The sequence below is a fragment of the Anopheles coustani genome, chromosome 2 (genome assembly GCF_943734705.1).
Source record: "Anopheles coustani chromosome 2, idAnoCousDA_361_x.2, whole genome shotgun sequence".
Classification (NCBI taxonomy): domain Eukaryota; kingdom Metazoa; phylum Arthropoda; class Insecta; order Diptera; family Culicidae; genus Anopheles; species Anopheles coustani.
This window is the reverse complement of record NC_071289.1, coordinates 10,240,677-10,261,632: the sequence shown is the minus strand read 5'-3', so window position 1 is coordinate 10,261,632 and position 20,956 is coordinate 10,240,677. Positions and strand designations below refer to the sequence as shown.

Sequence of the window (20,956 nt, the reverse complement as noted above, 5' to 3'; positions counted from 1 at the left end):
GCGGTTTGCTTTTTTCCATACTCCAACAGAGCGGGATGTTGGTGGACGGGCTTCCTTTTACGGCAAAGGACGCTAATGGCATCCGGTGGTGGAGCGTACTGGTGACCACCACAACGGAGGCACTTAACCTCAAGCAGCTACGGATGCCGGCGCCGATGACATTCGTCGAGGATAACCGCATACTGGCGGGTGACAAGTTGAGGTGATAGCAGGAAATATTGCATTACTCATGGGTTTTTTTACTGCTCGCTTCCAGAGTGTGCGAGGAATGAAACCAGTTTGCCAAGTGGAGAACAACATTTGCATGCGGTTAAACAGTGCCAATTATGAACGCGTTGCTTTTCTGATGTATCTTTGAGGAATACTGGAAATGCATCTTCAGAAATATAAGCAATTTTAAAGCAGCAAATCAATTTTAGATGTCAGGCTACTGATACAAAACGCTTTTTCTAGGTGAGAAGATCTTTTAATTCTTCCAAAGTGATTAGTATAAATAATCGAGCTTTGGGAATTAAAGGATTGACGAAATATGAAACAAAATTTTAAGTAGAACATCTGTTTATACAATTTAAGTACCTACGACAAAAATCTATATAATGAATCATTTATGACATGTTCTATTCAATCGCGTTTGGTTTGAAGTAATTCGTGGTTAACCATCATTGTCTTCAGAGAATATTGGTTCATAACATGCCTGACTCGCAGAATTCAGCAAAATCCTTTCCTTCGTGACCATGTTCTGCTCATGAATCATCAAATATTCGTAAAGCAATTTCCGTATCTTGCTTCAGGGAAGAACTAGAACGGTAGTTAACAGGTGAATTAAGTTCCCGGAACTGAAACAACGGGCACAGTTTTCACCTGCCAATCGCTGATCTCCGCAACGGTGACTTCACACAGGCACGCAGGCCTTGAACTCCATCGGCAGCCTTCGGCCGGGCCACGCGCACAACATCGCGGGCCATATCATCGCGATGTGTGTGGACATATACGACCACGTTGGCCCGGGTACCCGGTAGCAGCAAAACGGCAGCAATCAGCGAAGGACAGTCACGTAATATTAAATCACCGATCGATTCGACACGATGATACCGCGCCGCTGCAAAACGGTGGCCAGGCCGGTGGGCTTGAGGGTACATAATTATCCCTCGCCTCTTGCTCGCAGGGAAATAGGGCCGAGCTCGTCGAGAAGGGCTGTAACAGGCGCGCGTACACATGCGACTCAAATTACGACCCCCAAGCGGCCCTCGCCTCTTCGAGCCCTTCGAGCTGAGTAGGATGATCATGTGTTGGGTGCTGTAGGACGACTTCATTGCCACCGCGCGCAAGCCCTAATGTCGCCGTTGACGGCGGTACGCGATAGAACACCACTTCTTTAATTGACATTTTTGCTTCCAGTGTACTCATGCGGTGCGATGGCTCAGCAATTCTAGTGACTTTGTGTACCTACCATACTGACCTAGCTACGGCTTCCTTGGCGCATTGGATGGCACATATACCCAGTACCACAACTGGTTTACTTGGTTCTTGTTGTTCCTTTGAAAAAAGTTTATAACCTCCTCCATCATGTGGGTGGTTTATAATTGTAGTTTCCCATCTCTTGAATTCCAGAAGAGAATGGAAATGAAGCACCATCTGTTTTACATTCTGTGTACCTGATACTAGTTGTGGAATTTTACAGCCATAACGCTATAGACGATGGTTCTTTTGTCGACTTTACTCAGTTGACAACTAAATGATAATTACACAACCTTCTGGTTATCACATTTGGGATATCTAAAAGGAACCACCATCCTAAATTTGTCCTACCATCCTTAAATTTAAAAGTATTTCATTGCTCAGAACTTCTGTCCCCTTATGCATGAAGTGTCACGAGTAAAGGGCACTGTCCAACCACTTATTCCAACATATTTCCGGAATCGTTCGCTCCAGTCGTTACGGTACACAAATGTACAGGTTGAAGATTAGGTGCTTGCGCGTAGCCGGAATATCTAGAACTTCATTTGTACGCCTCGGGCGACATACAGCACACGTACGAGAACTTACAGGTCCAGTGGCGACCGACACTGCCGTCTGTGTGTCGGCCAACGTGCAAGAGAACGTGCCGGTCCACACTTCCGCATACGCAGGAACCACCACCACCACCACCAGCATGGCGGCGGAAACCGAGAACCAACGTTCAGGGCATTCAAAAGTCCGGCAGGCAATGGACGAACGGTAACCTTCAAAGTTACGACGGGCGCAGTTGCTCACGTAGCCGTTGCGCCGGTACGTCAACAGCAACGCTACACAGCATACCGCGCATTGGGAATGATAATGATTTATGAATCGCCCCACGTTCACAAGAGCGATCGGTGGAATTCGGGCGGAAAGTACTTGGGGTGGTCAGCAACTCCCCCGTTCGGAGGGAGTTGCTCTTAAGATCAACGGCGGCAAATAATTACTTCAGCGGCAGTTAGTATGCGCTTATGCTTCGAGTGTAGAACTAGCCTTTAAAATATCCCATCGACTGGCCTTCGCCCTTCCGATCCGGTACGGTTCCAAAGCAGCTCGATCGTAAGGTGAAATGTCAGCTCGTAACTCTTCGCTCCGGGAGTTGAGGTTCGCTCCTGCACCACGGTTTGCTTGCGTCAAGTGGCGCCGACCATGACGACTTCAACCTCTCTGCCTCCCAAAAGCCATTCCGTGGTCATCGATACCATATATCTCCCCAATGATATCCTCCGCTCGCACATAAAAATATCTATTCAACTGGCCAAAGACAAATGTTGGTGAACGTTATTGCTGCGGGATGGATCCGATCCGGGGCAACACCGCGCGCCACAGAATCGTGTGGGGAAAGAAGCTGGATGAGGAAAGGAGCCGCAAGCGAACATACCCTTTACCTTCCCGGCCACGCCAAAGTCGATCACCGAACGGGAGTAAATTGAATGTAGCAGCAAACATCTGTTTTCGTTGGCAGGCGAGCAATGATACAGCGGAGCGCAAAATAACAAGCGGAAAAGGAGAAGTTAATTTACAGTTTGTTACGTTAGATCTACGTTCTTTTTTTTACGTTGTGTATTTTTGTTGCCTGTTCTCGACTCTGCAAACCGTGACCGAACCATCGGCAGCGGAGTAGTTCGGCGAGCGGTGGGCCAATCCCTGTTACACTAGTGGTTTCACATGCAGAGTGTGATGTTTGGGTTGATGGCTTGAGGTGATGTTTCCGATAGCTTTTGTTTGGCATTTGTAATAGGCAAACGGGCGAGCTATGCACCGGATGTGCTAGGAATGCGAGTGAGGCTATGCGTTTGCAAAAGGAACCGCACAGACGCGAGTTCGTAACTCGCGGGTAGAAAGGAAAATTTCGAAAACAACGTGCGGTTAAATGTGGCTGACGACATAAGAAGCTGTGAACTCGTCGGTTTAGCAATCTTACAGGGAAGGCATCAATTGGGTTGCTTTGGGTGAGAAGTAAAAAATATACGAACGATACATGAAATGAAAATAACAATTTATAGTTAGTGAATAAAAACATAAAAATTAGATAGACCGTCTTGATTGAAAGTTTACTATTCAAGCCATCTAAATTTACTCATTAGCTTTCAGAACAATAATCTTTTTTATCTTGAAAATCGACCTAAAACGAGTTGATCGCATTAAAATTCCAGTTTAACGATTGCTAATCGATCTCTCATTATTAATTCTGGATAAGTAGTGACTTCTCATTGTAAAATATAGATGAATTGAGATGAGGTGCAAGCAATTTCTTTTGCTTTACATTAAAATAATCTCCCATCGAGCATGATTACCATATTCTTCCTGATTTGAAATTTATCATGCAACCAACATTCGTCGATTTTCTGAAGTGAAAAATTCTGATGAAAAATTGATAATAAAAATGCTAACCGTGCAATATTGTGTTCCATTTAGGTTTGCATCATTGCTCCTTAGAATAGAAAAACCACCAAGAATTCAGTGATGTCGGTACCGCTGTTGGCTGTCGTCTTGTTTGACACGAGACATTGACAATTGATATGTTCATTTGCAGCTCGATCGAGCGATTGAGCTGTACTGGCAGGCTCTCGTGATGCACGCTGCCATCTACCGTGCCATCTAATGGAGTTGAAGTTAAAATACATCAAGGAAAAAGTAAAACAGTGCCTCAAGAAGTACAAGCGGCTCGTCTTGAGCGAAGATACTGGGCCTAGAGCAAGGCCGCTCTAATTCATAGCCGATGCCAAACGAATGCACAACACGTCGAAGGGTGAAAAGCTGCCCCTTTCCACCATTTTGGTTTTTTTTTGGGCTCGAGTAGAAGGTCCACCGGCGATGGGTCTGGTCCGTTGGTGCTGCAACACCGATTAGCGCCGTGATGATATAAAACATCGTGCACCCAAGCCGGGCCCGGTACCACAATCGAGACAAATTAGTCCTCCCATTTGTTTACGGACGCTTTTTGCACGCGTTCCACCGAAAAAAAGATTTCGGGTGGAAAAACAAACAGCCGTAATTAATTATCGATTCATTTTTCTTGCCCTCCGGGCCACCGGCTGCCGCTCCGGTCTGGATTTGGTCCACTAAAAAAAAGTGTGTGTGTGTTTAAGTGATGTAACTCAGGTTGGTCACCCGGGGGAAAGATCGAGCGAAAGGAAGCGAGGAAAATCCGATGGCGCCATATCGATGGACGATAGGGCGGGGCACTGCACGGTGGACCGAATAGTTTAGACTGCAGTTTAGTTACACAACCGTGGGCCGTTCGTTTGATTTTCGATTTCCAGAAGATTTGTCAGGGAAGAAAAAAATAACATATTTGAAATACGAAAATCAATCTCCAAACACTTGCCAGACGTGCTTGGTGAATTTCTAGACATACAAAAAATACCATAACCAATGCTGGATGCCAAACTTTGGTTACTCTTTGCGTACGCTTTCTCTGCCCATCGGAATGGAATGTTTCTCAACGGTTCGGTTATACTAATCTGCACCTTCGAAAGAACTTTCAGGGGCAGAAGGGGCATTGGGACTGCCAGGGGGTCAGTCCAAAATGGTAGGCAAAACCGTCGTCACCGGGGCGATCTTCGCAACGCATCGGTGTGTCGCAAGCGCGTCCGTCGATCGTGACCAATCATCCTTACTTTTCCGTACGCGATCGTGACAGCGATTTAATGTTATGTGGTTTGGTGCGCTGGGAGCTTTTTACTTCTTTTTCCTCCACCGGGGAATGGATTCTTTTTCCTTTTTTCCCCTGCTTCTTGTGCCGATGCCGATGTTTGTTTTCGTTGCACCTCTGGCTCATTTGACGAAAATGATTCACTGCTGGCCCCCCCGAAAGACGAACCGTAAACGGGGCTGTGTACGGTTGATCAGCATAGCAGCGTGTCGGTTCGTCATGCACGGGATAGGACCCGATCGCACGACTGCGCCGTTTCGGTAGATGGCACTTTGGACCGGAATCCATCGTATCCAAACGGGTCCTTCGATGCAAGAGGTGATAAATAATGTTGCAATCCGGTGTGACAGTTCGGGACCCTAATGAGGGATCGTATTTTATTGGATGAAATTAAACAAAAAAAAGTATCAGATATTATCACGATCACGATCGGACTAGACGGTGGCGTAAGGGAACCTAGCCATATTGCACTGGTTTCCACACGTTCTGCAAAGGTGTCCGGCCAAAACAGGCAAGGATCCGGTTTCGAACGAAAATAAATTTCACACGGTAGCCCATTTTGGGACGTGCGTACAACGACGGTGTCTTTAAAACGGCGGGATACACGATCGAAACGAGCCAGCATAACATCCGGCGGGGGGTTTGGGAGAAAATTGCAAGTAAAAGCTGGCGCACGTCTAGGTGCCATGCGCTTGTTAATGAAGTGAGTAAACATCCAAATCTTACGCCGACGACGACGATGAAAGATAAATGAAAAATAAAAGAAAGCAACGTGATAGTGCTTGCGTAATCGAAAACCGTCGCGCGGGGAAATGTAATCACGAAAACGAAAAGAAAAGCAAATTAGCCTGCAGTGAAGTGAACGATAAAATACTCTCGCGCGCAATAAAGATAAACGCACATTAAGATTGTTTGTTTTTTTGGGCCCGATCGCTAACATTAAAACATAATTTACGAGTTTGACGTTGTTGATAGTGCAAAAGGAGTTCTTTTTTGCCCTCCGGCTACAAATCGTTCCGAAAACCCGATAAATTATCCATCAATTTGGAGTCGTCGGGGTCGTTTGGGGTTGTTTTAGGAAGAAACACAAGCTGAAAATACGCACTGCCATCACAATTACATGCAACGAGGAAGCCGCCCGGGGTGGTCCTTGACGAGTTCGTCGATCTTGTCTTAAGGGGGGGCACACATAATGTGTTCGATTTTATTTACCCTTTTTGTTTCACCGCCCGGCTTCCGACATCAAGCGGGCCAAATTGATTCGTACATTTAAAATAACCGGCACGAGAACGAACCGCCATCCAGCGTGCGAAATTGATTGAACGTGGGGTAAATTTGGCATGTTGACCTTCGCCGGGTGACGTTCGGTGGCGGCAGGTTGAACGCACTGCCAACTTCGCGCAGTTACAGTTAGATTCCGTGGCCAATGGCTGCGAATTTGCGTGCCAAAGTATAATGAACTCGACAATTGAGTTGTTTGATGGGAGCTTGACAAAATCGGTAAGATAAATGTATGGAAAGGTTTGCAATTAATTTGATGAACTGTTAGGCAAACCTTATTGTTCAATCGACCAGAACATGGGAAGTAGCAGTTTTGTAAAATCAATGAAAAAATTAAGTTAAAAACATTAGATGGAATATTTCACTTCATTTATTGAACAATTTTAAGTTATGTTGGCATCGTTCAAATAAAAAATAAATCCCTTATTTGTGCGTCAAATAAATGTACATTTATCCATCCAAAAATTATTGCAAAATAATCCATATAACCTCCATGTTTATTCTGCCCTGTAGATTCTAAAGGGCATAATTTTTCTGTAAAAAAAATCAACATACGATGCGTTTATGGTGAAGCAAATTGAAGCTCGAGTCATCATGCCTAATTGGATGACAATTGGGGGAACACGCACCCTGCCAACGATTGATCCGACCGAGAAGGGTATCATCGTCAGATGGTGGTTCCTTCGTTTGATGTCAATTTGAAGGAATTACAATCTCGGATCGACCGGTCGAGCGCGAGGCAAGGCGCATCGATTGGCGTTTAAAGACATGAATCTGCATAAATATGTATTCATGACCGAGCGACCACAACGAACCGGTGGTCCTCCCTCCCCGGGGGACCCCAATTGCGGCGCCTAACGGATCCCACCAGCATCCACCGGCAACGTCAATTCATGTTTTATTGATGAGCATGGCACCAGAAGTGTGCCGGAACGAAGCCGGCGGATTGCGCCGCCAGAATACACCCTTGCGGTTCCGTCAGCCTCTACCCTTTTCCGTTGTCGTTTTGCGAACTTTTGTGCCGTTTTTCTGCTCGTTTTCCAGCGCATCCCGCGCTGTCGATGGCTGCAAATGGCGCTCGCTTGCTTATCCTTTAGAACATCAGGATGAGACTTTGGCGCTGGCGAGGCGAGGAAGGCCGGTACGCGGTATTTTATTTTTCAACGAGCGCCCAAGGTCAACCCCGTGCGCTCGGGGGCCTTGGTCAAGCAGATATTGCCGAGATATGGTGGCGCACATTGCGCCGGCGCTCCACAGGGCCGCACAATATTAGCCGTTGCGATTTATTGTAGTGCTCGTCAGCTTCGCGGAGCTGCATCTGGCCCACTGACCTTAGATTATCGTGCATCCGGGAGATGAGTTGCTTTCGATAGCTTCACGATTTGGCGACGAGTCGGTTGAGACCGGGTTAGAAAATATTTGCTCGGTTTAGGTTTAGTTGTGTGATGTTTTCTGATTAGTACCTGATTTTGATTACTAATTTACAATTATTTCCTAATTTTATACTATTTTAAACAAACTAAAAAAATTATTAAGTTTAACAACTGTGAAGATCAATAGTTAGTCTTTGGTCATATAAAATAATTTTCTATGGAAAAGGAAAAGTTTGGCTTGTAACAGAAATTGTTTTGGAAATGTTTCGTGCTGTCTACAATTTTTTGTTTGATGAAATAGTTTTGTTTCGAGTTTTTAAACAAGAAATATGTTAATATTTTAAACTCAATTGGATAACAAAGTAACATAATTACAGGATCAACTGATATCACAATCCGAAAGAATGCTTTACAACAAAGTCAATGAATAGAACAAGTGAAAACACACATTTATTTATTTGTAAACATTTGAACTTGATTACCATCGTACTGATTTTCCCAAATGAACAAGAAAATGTCAAAGTATGATCATAGTGCTTGCGATCTTTTTTTTTTATATCTTGAGGGGAATAAACGATGTGAAAACCACCGCGTAATGCTTATGCGCTGACTTTGGTCAAGCTTTTGTTCGCGAAAAATGGCACTAATCGCGCAGTCAGTCCAGGCCAGGCCAGGCGTCTCCATTGTGTGTGTTGGCTACTCGAGAACGTTTCGAGTAGAAGATTTCCCACCACGGGCCGTTCGGTTTGCGGCGAGTTAATGGTAATCGAAACAACTTCCGAGCGATGAACGATGAGAGAAAATCTTCGCGAAGCTACGCGGAATGATTTGTGGCTCGAGGGGAAGAACAATTTGACCGCAAGCCACCAGGGGGAGGGTAGAGCAGAGCCATAGGGGTGGCCCGTGGGCACAAACAAATCGCACAGGTCGCGTGTTTGTGAGTGTAAACCATTCGACCCAGCCTGGTGGATGCTGGTTGGTGAAGCCCTTCCTAATTGCGACCCCGTGGCTCCGCACCGACGGAGGGAGTGGAGGGTAAAATTTTCAATTAAATACCCTCCAACAATCACACGGCAGCGCGACCGGTTTGTGGCATGCCCAGAACCACCGGGTTTGTTGATTAACATTACCGCGTCTTTTTTCTTCCCTTTTTTTTCTCTCTGCCCCCAACGACTATTGGCCACGGTTGGCGTGGTGCTTATTAGGCCGCCACTAGACGTCTCATTTGAAATTTTAATGAAACACTCCGGTGGACAGAGTCTTCGCTCGCTCACTTGCACCTCAGGTCAGCCCCTGGCCAAAAGTCTCGGCACCACGGGAAGAGAGAACAGCGAACAAAAGCCTCTTTAAAGCTGGCCAGGGTCGGCTAAATTAATCATGACCTGCGCGCTACCAGGCATCTGTCGGTGGCGTTCTGCACGGTAGGGGACAATTTGATCCGGAAAGGTGCATTGGACAAAGTTAATCTTTAACGGATTATAAAGCGCGACACTGGGGACGACATCCAGTACTCGTTGGATCAATTGCCGTTTCTGGCACAGGTTGAAAAGTGGCCCAAGGATGCTATTTAGAACGAAGATTACACATTTGTCATGCCTTCTGTTTTGCGGGGTTTTTAACATAGAACACGCTTTCATTCGTTCACTCTCTGTTTACTAACAGATTTACTTTAGATGATCGATCAAACTCCACTCGAAGCAACGCGTCGATGTCCATCGATCCGCGAAATGGTACGATTGACCATCTCTGCGAGCTAACCTTCAAACCGTCCACGAGCCATGATGGAAGATGTTAAATTACAGGGGATATATAAATTCTTTCCTTGCTCGCTGCCACAGCCCACACTCTTCCGCTCCTTCTACCACACCTCAGAGTACGTACCTCTTCTGAGTGCGTTTTCGATATCTGCACATCGCCACGGGAAGTAGCCCGCGGTGACCGTTTCCGTTCGGACACTATCGAGGTGTCGAACGGCACGGCAGTCTTGACGCCTTCAGCGTAGCGCTATAATGCCCGTTCCAGTGCCTTCTCGGTGCCTCGTTAGCCAGCACCGCATTATTATATGGCCGTACGCTACCGGTTCGGACGGGAAGCTTGCGGACGGCTAACCTTTAGCCGATGTAAATGTGAGGTTAGTGTTTCTTTTTCGCATCTCGTACTAAAGTCGCGAAGCGCTTACAGGGATTTGAGTAAGTGTGAGTAGTAACCGTGTTGGGGTTTGTCTACTTCGACTCTCCAATGGCCGACAACTTAGGAAGAGCAGCTCAGGCAAGACCTAACAAAATGTTTGCAAAAACGTGTTTTCGCTTCCATATTGCGAAATGGATGTTTCAATATAAGGACAATTTGAATATAAATTTGATAAGTACCTAGTTTTTCTGTCCATGTCAGATTAATTCCTCACTATGAGCTGCAATTGACAGCAACTCCCTTGACAATATGTTGTAAGTATCTATCCTGCCTATGTTTTAATTCAATTTAATACCCATTTAATCAGTTGGGCAATAAAAATGTTACATATCTTTGTCGAGGTTTATGATTTCATTTATCGGCTAGCTATGGGACACTACCTTAATAGAAAGTTCCGTCAAACTAAAATAAATAAGTAAATATTGATACTGGTGGACAGGTATTAAAATCTAAAAAGCGTTTTCATATATGAAGAGAGAAAGTTACACTTCATTAAACGGTGCCACTTTCAAATTTATTTTCATTTCTATGTTTAGAAGGTTGAAACGATTTTTTTTTAAATATTCATGTACTAAGAGGCAAAAAATATCTAAACAAGAAAAGGTAATAAAATTAAACGTCTACCATTTACAGATATATCCTTGATCTAACACATACATTTATTTTATTGTCCTGGGTTCAGCTTATGGTTAAAAACAGTGCAATAAGTGTAATGGCTGGGGGAATAATACATTATAGATTTTTATAGATATGTTTATTGAAATGGCATTCTATAAAATAAACTTAAATATATTTTTAACCTGCTACGGTTCACCTTGTTGATTGGAACAACTTGTGTGAAGCTAATTTATAATAAGATAAATAAGACTTTAGCTACCATAAAAGCGGGACTATAACCTACACAGGGAACAGAGCGTGAGAGCGCCACCGAGCAAAGCAATGGCGCCTCTGCACGTGGTTTGGCCCAAGCGGTGTAATAAGAAAAACAAAAATGAAACAATCAATAAACAACACAATGGCGCTCTAACACGCCGATCGGACCGTGCACAAACAAAGGTAAACCCTTTAGTATTCCGCCGCCGACGGAAGGTATGGTGCACTACGTTTGAGATGGTTTGCGTTACTCACCTTCGTAGAAGCTTTGCCTTAAAGCCGGCTTTGTCAAGGGAAGATCCAGACGGACTGCGTTCGTTGATGTTGTTGTGGTTGTGGTGGGCGGATTATCCAACACACCGCTCGGAAGCGCACTGTGGCGATGTGCGATAATTGCTCGGTTGGTGCAAATGGCGACAAATGTGATGCGATTACGCGGATTGCGGTTTGTTTCCACTGAATACTTGACGAGAAGAACTGATCGAGCACCGAACAGCCACAAAATCGATACACTCACTGACACCGGGACTCTTCTGCAGGAGTCGTGCCGTTGCGTTCGTTTTGCCGCACGGTGGGAAACCGAGCCGCCAATTAGTGTGTGATTTTCTCTACTGAAATATCACAGATGCTTTCCCAGCAGGTTACGGGACGCGGAGAAGAAACCAAAGACTACACGGAGGGTAGTCGACCGGGGCACAGTCCGGGCTGACGCGCTGGTGCACCGTTTCGAATCACTTGCAGAACACTAAACACTCGCCCCGTGAAGCCACACTACTCCGGGTGGATACACGAGATCTTTCGGGGCTTCACCTTCGCTCACCTGGGTGCACTCACCACTAAGCCGCAGCCTCCCGAGATATGGAGTGCTCGAAAAAACACTTTTACATAATCGCATGGGTTGCTTAGGTGCGCTTTCTCTGCTTGCACTATCCCTTTTTATTCCACACTTGGAGTGCCTCCTCTCTTTCTCATTCACTCACTTGCACTCTGTATTATTTAACTGCAAAATAAATGGGACCTTTAGAAATACAATTTCACACTTTTTCTTCCCTCCCGTCAATCCCGTCTCGTTCACGCGGATAACCCTTGATGAATCGTACACACAGTGCGTCATCTTCTTTCGAACTTTTGCTTATCACAAATGCACACTTCCATGCGGGTCTGGAAAGTTGAAGTTGCATGCGGAAAGGTTGTACATTTCTTTTCGTTTTTCGAGGCAAAGTAAACGAGTTCCTTACCTATTATGCAGTCAAAACACGTGGTCAGTTCCATATAGGTGATGAGTAGTTTTCATCCCAGGCACAGACATTAATCACCAACGACTGTACGGAAGATAGCAAAGGAACTTCATCTGCCAAGTGCGTGCCTTAAACTTTTCGAACGCATTAAAAAGGTAAATCCATCAGTTATATGATCCATGCGTTTGACTGGTTTGTATGCATCTTCCCCACCATGTTTAGCTAAATTTTCTTTAGGTAAAAAAATGCTAGTGTTTTCTCTTTATTCCGTTTTTGTTAGAGTCAGCTTTTGAAGCAACGCTGAGTTTGGCTGATTATCTTATCCAGCTATTACAAAACACACGCGACTGTGCAACTACAGCATCATCCCCTTTCGCTAACCACCGGTTTTTTTAAACGCAACCGTTCCCCCCGTTGGGTTGCTCTGGGGGGTGTTGCATGAGGGCCAGGTTTATATTTTCACTTTCCTTGAACACGTTTTCCGTTTTCGCTTCGTTCACTTCAACCCGTCCGGCTGTGTTTATTTTTATGTTTTTCACCTCTTCTTTTTCTCCAGGCTTGGGTTTGCTGCGGCCCAATGCTTTCTTCCGTTGCGATATCGGTGGCCGCGAAACCACAGAATGGGCGGAAGATAGACTAGCCCTCGCGTAATCGCTTCCCAGCGTGGTCCCGTTACAGCGGCGTTGGAGAAAGGAAGCCACCGAAACCGAAAGCGAAACTCTCCGAACTCGAAGGTGCCCAGGTTTGGGTTGAGTAATATCAGGCCCACGGGTTAGGGGTTTTCGCACCGTTACATCGTTTGGTGAAATTATTTCATCGATTGCAAATCGACGGCACGGTCGGAAAAGTGGGTAAGGAAAGCGAAAGGGATTCTCGCTGCGAACGAATTCAACCGAAAATGCAACCCGCATGCAACGGAGAGTACGGATGAGCAAAAGGAAGATGTTTCTGCCCCAGTCAGCGAAGCGGAAAGAAGTGTGTCAGTAGAATGGGAGGAACGCGAGCAGCATAAATGATTCCGGTTTAAAAAGTGAACAACAGAAGAAAAAAACCACACTAAAATACAAAAACGCACACAATGGACCTGGAGAAGGCATCCAACAAGCACATTTCAGGCTTCACTTTTACTTGCGTATTAAATAATAAATTCACAATGATGCAATTTGGCTCGTAAAGTTTGTGTGAACAGCGCAATACGCCTCAAACAACTGAACAATGTACAATTATTCATAAATGATCACATTTGTTGTATTGCAAAACTCGATGAACTTCAAAAACAAATCACAATGAATCACAACGAGCATCGTAAACAAACGTCGTCGATCACGAAACGCAAATGCGGAAAGAAAAAGGACTTAGAAAAAAAAATAATTAAATGAAAACAAAAACCTCGAAGCAACCCCGTACGCTTCCGACGCCAGCGAATGTTCTGTTCAAACTGAAAAATGCTCCCTCGCGGACGAAATGTTTTGTACAAAATATTACTTCACACTCGGCGGCCTGAGCGAGCCACCTCCAATAACAACAACCGACACGGCACCGCACCACCACACAGTCGCGATCCCCGTCAAGCGAAGGCGCCGCGGCGGGCAGGTGGCGGCCGCAGGAGATCGCCGACGTAACCGACACCGAACCAGCGCCGCACTAAGGGTTGTTGGGGTTGTTTTTTGCGGAAAAAAGATCACGTCCGCAAGATCGGCACAGCATTTGTTGAAGCCGTTAGTGTGCGTGCGTACTTTGGTACAACCGAAGATCGCGTCTTAAGTGCCGCGGATTTGCAGATGTGTACGTGCGCGTGCTGATCCACGGTGCGACACGATCACAATGGCGCACGCGAGTCTCCGCGGGAAGTCTCCGTGTGTGTCTCCTGGGAATTTGCGGAACTGCGCGGTGAAGGTGCAAACATGTATTGCCGCGACCGCCGACGCCGCACACCGAACATCGCGACGGCTACATCCGTGTTCGGTCACGATCGGTCACAGGCTGCGGGGTGCGCTGGTCGCGGAACGGCAGGGAGGACCTGCCGATGGAGGCGCCCGCAACCGAAAGCTTTTCCGCGTGCGCTTGCGTGGTTGATGGAAGGGGGAGGCAAAAGGAAGGGCTTTTGTGTGAAACGCGCAGCAGGTTGAGAGGTGACCAGCGTGAACGATCGGTGACGTCACAAACTGGATTTGCCCTTTTGGATACGACACAGTGAGACAGTGAGGAGTGAGATTTGATCTTCGGAGCGTTCACTACTGCGAGATGGAGCATGAACGACGTGTTGTGAGAATCGAACGGAGACTGCGATCGTTTCATGAATTATGGTCGGATGTTGTTGGACGGTTTGATCGAATTAATTTCTATGCTTTTGTGACATGTTTTTCGTGATAATAATCTTGTACGTATGTATTATTAAAAGATAAATTAACAATTTGCATGGAATTTCTTGTAACTGTTATCCATATGACCTTATTTCAGAGATAGTAGATTGCTATTTTGAAAGCAATTGATGATAGTTGTAATCAATTTTTGAATGAAATATATAGTAGGTACATTTACGATTTAGAAAAATTATCAGAAAAAGTAGTTCTAGTTACATTGCCCGTCACATTAGCCGGTAGTATTAATTTTCATTTGACCTTCATCGTCCGTAATGATTATTTATTCGAGCTTTGCGTTGCTTTACAAACGCCACACACTCATCCGCCTTTTGACGGAAATTTCTGTTTAGTCCGTTCGTATTTACAGCCCATCTTTGACCTTCTTCAAACGGAGACAAACAAGCTCCAAACAATGTGGACGACGCATTTATAGGATGTACCAAAAAACTGGAGCGAACGCAAGGAGTTTCGGATTTGAACGTGTTTTCGAACATTTCGGAGCTTCCTTTCCGCGGAACCGCTCTTTCAAGAGAGGAAAGCAAAGTGGACCGCAATGACTGCGCGGGCCAATAAAGTCCTGACGTCCTTCAACTTGGATTTTGAACTCCGGACATCACGCTTCACCGAGCGATTACCGATGTAGTGACCAGGCTGGGCAAATAACATTTCTGGTCGATTGTAATCGTGTGAGTGGCAAGAGAAGAACGAGTAGAAACGATGAAACAAATGAAAAATATAATAAAAAATACAGTCCGAGGTGGAATGTTCAAGGTCAGATGGTCAAGTGGACTTATCGGTTTGTATCGCAGATAAATTGTTGAATATTCATCACCGGTCGGTTGCTTAGAATGGATTTTTTGCATACGAAAAGACTCATCAAACATTTATCATAACATATCGCAGTGATTAAAAGCGGCCTTCAGCCGACTGCAGCTGGAATTCTTCTTTTAAGGCATTACTCATTTTTCAAAGCGACGCGAAGTTCGTCGCTTTTATATCCATACGAAGCGTTGAAGTATTTTGTTCTGAGCAACTGAGCGTACGCTGCCGAATTATCTTGTCGCTGGATTGGCGCTATGGGATTGTGATAAATCATGTTTTTTATGTCTTCTCCGCCTTATCGAGCCACTGTGTTCGGTACTTGATCTATCCTCCACCGTCCGACGACAAAGTGAACGGATCGGGCTGATTGCGAATCGCGAGCGGCGAACGGTTGCACTTTCTGATTGTGGCGAACGAATGAAGCAAAACGTGCAACTGTAGATTGTGTTCCGACTCAAGGAGAGCTGCTGAAACCTTGCCTAAGGCCAGACACACTTATGAACGGCTTTGAACTTCGCCTGCTAAACCTTGATATCACGTACGGTGAGAAGAAAGGTTCACCCACGGGCGCACGGTACCGTAATCAATTCAGTTCTGAACGGAAACTCGTGTCGGCAGGCTACCGTGTGGTAGTATTGGCACAGCTGTGGCGCACATGTGTGCAACCCCTAGGGTTATTTTTTTGAAAGAAAATCAAATTGCAAAAAAGAGAGTTCATATATCCTTTAACAACCCATGAAAGATATGCGAAGCATACGGTATTTCTTTTCAACTCTACAAAAAACACATTTTTTTTATTATCGTTCAGCCAAAACATTGATCTCAAAGCATTTATATTCAGTGCCACTTACCCTGATTGTTGTCCTTCAGTATCAACGTGTGGATCGGAACAATAACAAACACTTCTAGAACCGAGCACACATTCCTCCGCGCGATGCTGGGAAACATGAAACAGGCCGCCAGAGGGAAAAAAAATCGTGACATCGTGAAAACGGCGATGCTGCTGCTGCTGATGATGATGTTGATGGCGATGTTGATCGCATGCGCAATTGATGAAGCTTGAGGGCTGCCGCAATATGTTTTCATTAAAAGTAATACGAACGCTTCGGCGAGCGGCTCGAGATGATGCGAACCGCCAATATTAATCGTATTCGGTTGCTCAAATTTGTCACGTTGCAGATGGACCGAGAGCAACGTGAGAATCGGTTAGGATGGTTGTAAAACACGAGCCATGAGTTTGGAATGCCGCGTTGTGTAGCTACAAAAAGTAACTAAAAGTTTTAAGATGATCTAATCGTGTTGAGTTTAAGTCACATATGAACATTTTATGACTGATGAATTATATAACAAGCTTTTTGACATGCAAAATAATAGTTGTATAGATTTGCTGCCATCGCTGCGTCATGATTTGGGTCGAAGCAGCATGTATTGCAACAACCTCAATCTAAATACCTCAGCATGGTTGTGTTTATTTTTATCTCGATAAAAGCAATACCAGTCGTGCTAAATTTAGCACTTTACCTATCTTCATCGTTGGCTTGAAGTCGACAGACTGGTCTGAGCTTAGACACATAGAAGTTTGACGAGCATGCAGACCGTTAAATGGTTGCGGATTTCTTTACCGAACTGAACTAAGCCCATGATGTGCCAAGCCAGTTAGAATGATTGGCGAGACCATACGGTCATTGATTTGTACGTTAAAGTGCGTGTTTTATCAGCCACACGAAGTGAAAGCTATTTGGCTGAATGAAATGGTTCTTCAATAAACCTGTGTGTTCAACGATTGGTTAAAGCAGGAATTTATTTGATGCAAGCAATTTACTAAGGAAATGTGTTGCCAAAATTCCAATTCAGTGCACCGAGCTTGTTCCATAAGGGTGAAAGATTTTCCACAGCGTTTGTCCACTTGTCGTGCAATCCACCTCGGACCGATGACGACTTGGGAGCAGCCAAGCCCCAAACAAGTCAAACCGGGCTGAACGATCCCCCCCGGTGCCGAGGTTTCCTCATCTTCAGCTCGGGGCAGCATTGCAGGGACACAATCTATTGCGCAAGCCAAAAATGCAGACACAACTAAAATAAAAATAAAATAAACAAGTTGGTTGTGGTTTTCTTTGGCGTCTGGACAGGTTGTCTGCCGGCGGGTTTTTTCTTGTCTGTTTCGAGTTTCTCGCACTTTTATAATCTCTCTCCCTCTCCGAAGCCGTTTACGGAGCGCTTCAGAGATGGAGATGGAAAACGTGATGCCCCGGGACCGTTTTCGGTGCGATGCGCATTTTCGCACGACTGGTCAGCCAGGGGAGTAGGTTTCCCAGCAGATTAGGAGTGATGCGTTTGATAGCTGAATTTTCCTTGCGGCGAACAGTCCTGAACTTGGTAAAACGGGGCCACGTGATCGTAGCTTCCAGCATCATTCACAATTTTCAGTTGAGCGAGCGGCAATTTAAGCTTCTGCAAGGCACATGGCTTATTTATAAACTTCTGTGGCAAAGTAGAGCTATTAGATATTGCTACACGCAACTCTGAAATGTTTGAAGTAATTCTTCTTCTTCTTCTTCTTAGCGTAACGACGTTGTTGGTCATGCTTGTCCGTCAAGGGTTTACGAGACATTTCCCTTTGTGTGCATTGATAGTCTGTAATCTCGTACATGGGAGGATCCGGTCTCGGTTGGACTTCGAATCCATACCGTCGAGGTTGTGAGAGACGGGTCATGGGCCAATTTTCAAGCTGGCGCTACCGCTCGGCAGTCGCGGACCCCCAACGAGCCTTGAGCGTTTGACGAGTCAGAAAGCGAAGCTGGGAATTACCGTCAGAGATAACATAATCAGTTCACGCTCTCGACTCATCTTTTGGTAAGAGCTGTTGTGTACCATAAAGCTATGGATCACTCAGGAAGAATATGTTTTTGCCAAATATGCTTGCAATTAATTGGCTCAGTGTTGGTGATGATTGTGCACGCGTTATCGCTCAGAACACATTATCAACATTAGTTCTTTGTATTTCTTGTCTTTCTTAGCTAAACGAATTCGCACGATCCTCAGTCGTGTTTCATCTTTCGTTCCGATTGTGCGATTGAGTCCTTTGAATTACAGCAAGTTGAAAGTCATGAATAATAGTAGTTATATGTTGGTGCTGTGTGTTGGTGTAGTTTTATCAGCCCGAATGACAACGGCAATAGGAGGTTTCGAGATGGAGCTTTTAATGACAAAGCTGGATTACTTGCAAGACAAATTGCAAGAGGTGGAAAACACCATGAAGACAGCTATGGAGAGTTCGCTGAAGGTGAATTGAAATCTTACGAATTCAGTTATATGCCAAAAGGTTATCGAGGAATATTACAATTATTTATAGGAAGTGGAACAACGTCTGCAAGAGAAGCTAACCGAACATGAAAAGCAAATCGGAACAAAAATGCACGCAATGGAAAACTCTTTGAAAAAGGAAAGGAAGCGTGCAAATGGTGTTGGCGATACGGTCTAGAAAATTAAAATGATTAACTTTTTTGATTTGCAGATTGTTAAGATAAGTGAAGAGACTACACGAACCAACTTTGAAGATGTGAAGAATCAGTTGATTTCCAGGATGGACAATATGCAGCTACAACTGATGAATGAAACAAAAACCATCCAGGCAAAGACCCAAACTGAGCTCAAGGAACTTGGAGAGAACAAGAAAACTCTTGATATGTTTACAGATTCGGTACGAAATATTAGTATGCAAGGAAAATTCACCACTAAGTTGCTTAACTTTTTGCATCCAGTGAGTTCATGTCGGCAAGCTCTCAGTATATCGGATACTTACATGATCAAAATTGAGGTAAACACCGAACCATTCGAGGTCTTTTGTGAGCAAAATAATTTCGAAGGCGGCTGGACTGTAATCCAGCATAGGTTCAACGGTTCGGTCGATTTTTATAGGAATTGGACGGAGTACCGGAACGGATTTGGGAATTTGTGCGGGGAATTCTGGCTCGGGCTGGAATACGTACATCAAATTACTAAAAACAGACCGCATGAACTGCTGGTGGAAATGAAAGATTTCTATGGAAACTACGGATACGCTAAGTATGATGAGTTTGAGATAGGGAACGAATCGGAGTTGTATGTGTTGAAGAAGTTAGGAACTTACTCAGGGACACTAAGAAATTCGATGGAGTACCATAAGAATCAAATGTTCAGCACATTCGATCGCGACAATGACTTAGCTTCTTATGATTGTGCTAAGGAATATCACGGAGCCTGGTGGTACAGAAGCTGCCACCTTTCCAATTTGAACGGGCGTTATCAGAACACAACAAATGATGCGAGTGCGATGGTGTGGCACCATTTCAAAGACGACAGGCGTGGTTTGTCTTACTCGCGAATGATGATTCGCGATATTATTAATTAACGCAAACATAAAGCGATTACCTCATCAGTGAAGATGCTCATCACCTGCAGCATCTTTGTTCCCTCTCTTCCTTCACTTCTTTCAAATTAAAATAATAATAATAGAAAGTTTGATACAAGCATTACTATGCACAACAATTGCTTTTGAATAAAAACAGACCGTTTTATAGTAAAATGTTCGTTTGCATTCATAGATAAAAAAAAAACAAAAAGGGAAGAAACAAGGGTGAACCAAATCAAATAAAATTTTCTTCTTCGCGTAACGACTGTCTTGTCTTGGTCATGCCTGCCTGTTAGGGGCTTATTAAACTTTTTCCCTTTGCGTTAAGGGCTTGCTATGATCCTTAATGATTATCATGGTATGTTATTTGGAACGAACTTGTTCCAAAACCAACTTCAATTAATTTATATTAAGTTTATTATATAATTGCTAATAAAGTGCCAAAAAAAACTTTAATATAGTAATCTGCTTAACAGCAATTATGATATGGAAATTTCGTTACATTCCAACTCAATAAAACAACCTATAGATCGATACATAATAAACATCGATTCATTCGTAACACATTAATGATCTCTATCCTCCAATGTCGACCTAATCCTATCCAAACAATCTCGAGCGCGTAGGACGTCGTAAGCATTCAAACGGAACAGCTCGCTGTACCGTTCCGCGTTAGAAGTCGGAAAATGTCACTCATTCTCGCAAAGCACTTCCTACTCACGTGCTACCGTTAGAATGTCGGAAGCGCGGAGCGGCAAATAAAATGCCGACAGTGGGCCGCAATTGAACCGCCCAGCGCACCGAAGGTTCCCTCCGCTCGATCCTACGTCCGGTGACTCATGGTTTTGTTCTGCTGTGGGGGAGCGACACTTTACTTTGTACATTAAAGTGTTTTGAATTTAAATGATCAAGGTAATTTATTTTAATTCAAGACTGTAAAGTTTACTTGTTTCAATTAATCATGAAATTGAAACTTTTTTGTATTTCGTATAAGTTCAAAACTATATTAATTTAAATGCCACCCCTCTTTGTTTTATTTTTATTTTTCTTCTTCTCAATCATTCCAACATGATTATTTACTCTGATATGCTTAATCGAAACGTTCTCTCGTAACACAAGATCACGCAAAAGGGCAATGCTCCAACGCGCGGAAGGATAAAATAAATCAAAGCATACTACGATTAAAAGTCATCATTCGCGATCGAGCAGAAATTTGTGCTTCAATTACGATCGCTTCCACTTCCCTTTGGGCTCTCCTGGTCGTGAACGCT

General features: G+C 44.5%; 1 protein-coding gene across 1 annotated transcript in view; it reads right to left on the bottom strand.

The window, feature by feature from the left end:
* The window catches only part of LOC131266777 (dual oxidase maturation factor 1), a 32,558-nt gene extending 20,845 nt beyond the window's left edge, over positions 1-11,713 (bottom strand). Inside the window, exon 1 of the mRNA XM_058269414.1 lies at positions 11,128-11,713. The gene's annotated coding sequence lies outside the window, so the exon portion shown is untranslated. The remainder of the gene's footprint in view (positions 1-11,127) is intronic.
* Positions 11,714-20,956: the final 9,243 nt, after the last annotated feature.